The 4401-nt window shown below is 44.2% G+C and overlaps 1 protein-coding gene and 1 pseudogene across 1 annotated transcript in view; both read right to left on the reverse strand.

The window, feature by feature from the left end:
- LOC106812531 (chitinase-3-like protein 2) overlaps positions 1 to 812 on the reverse strand; it is an 11461-nt gene extending 10649 nt beyond the window's left edge. The window contains exon 1 of the mRNA XM_014816428.1: positions 656 to 812. The gene's annotated coding sequence lies outside the window, so the exon portion shown is untranslated. The remainder of the gene's footprint in view (positions 1 to 655) is intronic.
- Positions 813 to 3064: 2252 nt separating this feature from the next.
- Positions 3065 to 4276, reverse strand: LOC106812539 (annotated as a pseudogene).
- Between the last annotated feature and the right edge of the window lie 125 nt (positions 4277 to 4401).

Here is a 4401-nt window from a genome sequence, read left to right on the forward strand (position 1 = left end):
GCCCCGCATACACACGCGCGCGCGCGACACACACACACACACACACACACACGCACGCGGCGCGTGTGCGGTATGTTCCTTCATGCAGAACAACCGCCCGGCGGGGTGTGTGTGTGTGTGTCGTTTATAACTCGGGGATCGACTGTACGTGTGCCTGCACGGCGCTACAACACAGGTGGGTAGCTACCTTGCTTAGCTACTCACAGCCAAGAAGGCTCCGGTGCCATTAAAATATTCTACCCTACACATACGCGAGAACGTATAAATATATGTTACTCTGGTGCTATATATGGGGCCTCAACTTTCTTCGAACTATAGAGTTTTATTTGTTGGTTGATTGGGGACATTGCACATGCATATTATAGCGAGGTATATACACGCTAGAAGAAGACGCTCTGATAATGTTGTTGTCCTTCTCGTTGATCCGTACTCGTGTGTATAAGTGAATGCATGTCAGCTAATAATCTCGGTTTATCTATACATATATATTATATACCTCTGCTAACTAAGTAACGAATATTATGTGCAGTATCGAAGTATTACTGTGCATTGGCATTACAGTGAAAGAGGAAATGACATTCGGTATAACGCCAGCGTGTAGAAGAATCACGATCTCTTAACGAATAGCCGTATATATATATATATCTTTACTCACCTCTTTCTCCGGGATGAAATTGTCTGTCGGTAAAATTTAAGTTCCTCCTGCAGTAACAGCGACCTCTCGCGGTAAGAGGCTAGGTAGTGGGTCACAGACGAGGAGAGGCAGTGAGCCGTGACGTCATGACGTGCCGCTCCACTCGTCCGTCTGTTTACGCGTCAATCCCTCCATCAGTCCGTCCTTTCCTCCATTTCCTCGGTGCGTCGTCCGTATATCCATCCGCCCGTCTATTCCTCCGTACGTCTGTTCGTCCACTCGCTTGAAGAAAGTTTTGCTCATATCTCTACATTTTCTGGTTCTTTCTCGTTTTCTCCCTCGCGCTTTCGGGGTTGTCAGCACCACTATTGTACGCATCTGACAGATTCCTCTCACGCGTTTGCTTCCGATAGTAATTTAGTAGACGGTTCTGGATAAATGGATGTAGCCATCCAACCCTTCGTTCTATATTTCCGACGAATTAACTCCACAGACAAATATATAGGCAGTGGATATTCGTTTAGGTTTTTGCACAGCAGGCATTTTCAGCGTTTCCCAGTTTTCTTCGTTGCGTTCCTTATTTAACTTATATTAGATTTGTCTTTTACTTCTACAAAACTTGTGATACACGCCCACAGAGTCGGTTGCCATGGGTACATGGTTCTGTTTCCATAGTTACAACGTTCACCCTAGTTTGTTGTTTATCACCTACAACAAATCGTGTAAATGAACAAGACAAGAGTACGTGTATCGAAATTAAACTAGAATCGGCTGTTGCCGCTCCTATATTTATATCACGTATCGATGCAACATCTATCAACATCAACAACATCATCATCATCATCATTCTCATGAACACCAACAGCAACAACAACGTCTGCGACAACAAAGTTTTCAACAACAACAACATTTACAACACCAACAACGTCTGCGTTCATTCCCAGTTACTCTCTCGCAGTAAACGATAAGTAACCTATCTAGATATGTTATCTTCCCCCGGGGAGGAAGAGAGGGGCATCAAACGTACACACGCAACGTTACGTTGGTTGAACGTATTAGTTCAACATACACATACATCATCATATGATATGATATCATATCACATCATATCATTAACATGATTCCCCTCTGATAGCGAGATTCGTGACACTGCTGCTGCGCAGTAGGTTTAACCCACAGAAATAATATACTAGGTAGACTCTATAGGTGTCTCTATATATTTCGATGAAGAGAGAGAGAGAGAGAGAGAGAGAGAGCGGGGGGGTTGAGAGAGAGAGAGAGAGAGAGAGAGAGAGAGAGAGAGAGAGAGAGAGAGAGAGAGAGAGAGAGAGCAGGAGGATTCGAGGCCGACATGTCTGAGTGAATCACTGAGAGCTGTCGGCTGAATGTTCTCTCATATTATTCAATATTATTTATCTCATGTAATATCTCACCTAATTTATCGCACCGCTACTTCGGCCTACGCAGTGTTTTTATCTGTTTCTCTCTCGCTCGCTCTCGCTCTCTCCCACGCACGCTCTCGCTCTCTTTCGCTCTCTCACTCGTCTTCTCTCTCGCGCTTTAATTCCCCCTCTCTCTCTATCTCGCTGTCTCGCTCTCTTTCTTTTGCTCTCTCTCTCTCGCTTACTTTTTCTTTCTCTCTCTCCATCTTTCGGACGCGCGTGCGTGGGTGTGGTCAGGTAAGGTGCACACAAAAGTGATTCTATTCGTTGAGCAGTAATTGTGAGCCATATATATAATTATATATATATATATATATAGGACAGCAAAAACTCTTGTTAGGTCGAATAGAGATATTAAATTTTGTATACCTTTTAAAATGTTATTTGTATTATCCTTATCTGATATCGAATAGTGATATTTGTATACGCTGGTAAATATCATATTTATTAACCTTTTCTTATATCAAAGAGTGATATTTGTATACCCATACAAATATTATTTGTATCACAATTTCGTGCATCAAAGAGTGATAGTTGTAGTGTGATACGTATATTACTAATATACTATATATACTAAATATTATTCGTCCGTATTACATGTTACCCGAGTAGACGACGCGTCGCCCATTTTAGACATACAAAGGGCTCTTTATACGTTTGAAACAGTGATATGTCAGATAACAACAAACAGGTGCTTTGTCGCGGTCGTTTACGAACCACGTTGAGTGCGTCAGTGATATCGAACATGGCCTAGAACTTTTAGCAACTATAGTGTCGCCCCCGGGTGCATGTATCCGATTCTATGATGTGTATGTTTGCGTTCGTAGCAACCGACATGACTAAGCTAGCTAGATAGAGTGCGCGCAACACAGAGGGAGAGAGCGTGAAAGAAAGCGATAAAAAGCAAGTGGCAGATGAGAGAGATAGAGAACGCGCACAAACGAGAGAGAGAGAGAGAGAGAGAGAGAGAGAGAGAGAGAGAAAACACACGAGAGCGAAAACATAACCTCCTCCAACTCTGTTGGGCGGAGGTAATGAGACACCGTGACAGATCTAGCTTCGTGGTCAAGACTATGAAAACATATTTGTCACTTTTACGGACATACCATCACATATGATGAGTACATATCCACATTCATGTGTATACATAAATATTTGTATACAACACCCTGTCATCACATACCTTTGTAAGATAATATCAGGACTCAGGAGTGTAATATAGAGATATTATTATAGAGATATCTCTATATTATACACTCCTGATAATATGTATTAGGATGATGTTTTGAATTTCGATTTAGTCCGAAATCTGCAAACCGTGATTCTTTTATCATACACATCGCTGAGGAAATAATATCACATAAATTTTCACATTTCATCTACTGGTGATAATTTAATTCTCTAGCAGCGCCATCTAATGTGGGAACTAGTGTGTAAACTGTACTAGTCGGTGGCTGCTGCCTATTAGACTCATTGCAAGCCTGCAATAGTCAAGGATTGATAAGTAATGGTTCTTCTAAATAACTCATACACAATAGGCATCGCACACAAATACATGTATATATGTATACTATACAATAGCTGCTTTGGAAACCACATATTGAATATATTATATATTATTTATAGCCATATATATATATTATACATTTACGGTTAAACAATCAAAAAACATAGAACTCTTTAAAATGGGGTAAGTAATTCATTCACACGACTAGCCAATCGCGAAGCTGCATCTGGCGACACGTCGTGCCGTGATGCTCTCTTGTTCACCAAGATGATTCGCGACGTTCTCTTGTTCGCCGAGACGACGCGCGGCATTGTGCCTACCATAATACGACGTCGGACGTTCACTTGTTCAACGAGACGCCAACGCCTCATACTCCTCTCTGCGACGTCACTCGCTGAGCGCGTACTCCTGGCTCGCCAGGTGGCGCTGATGCTTCGTCGTCGGCACCAGGCCGCGCCCCGCCATGTAGAACTCTTCGCAGGCGTACGGCAGCGAGGCGTGCGTCAGACGCAGCGCGAAGCACTCATCCGTGAAGCGCCACCTGGTGTCCACCTGCAGCGCGTCGTCGACGAAATGCCGCAGCGGGGCGACGTGCGACGATAGCGCCGTCCAATCGGTGAGAAAGTCCTCGACGACGTGGTGCAGGAGGCGGGGCCTCGGCAGCAGCCAGCCAATCGGCTTGCTCGCCATGTCCGCGGCTGTGTGTGGGGATGAAAGAAAGAGAAGACGTGTCAAGCGCGTATGCGAGGCGAGGGACGGGAGGAAGGAGGGAGGGAGTGGAGGGGGAGGGGGAAGGGAAGAGCAGAGGTTAGGGAAGG

The sequence above is a fragment of the Priapulus caudatus genome, unplaced genomic scaffold (genome assembly GCF_000485595.1).
Source record: "Priapulus caudatus unplaced genomic scaffold, Priapulus_caudatus-5.0.1 Scaffold658, whole genome shotgun sequence".
Lineage (NCBI taxonomy): Eukaryota > Metazoa > Priapulida > Priapulimorpha > Priapulimorphida > Priapulidae > Priapulus > Priapulus caudatus.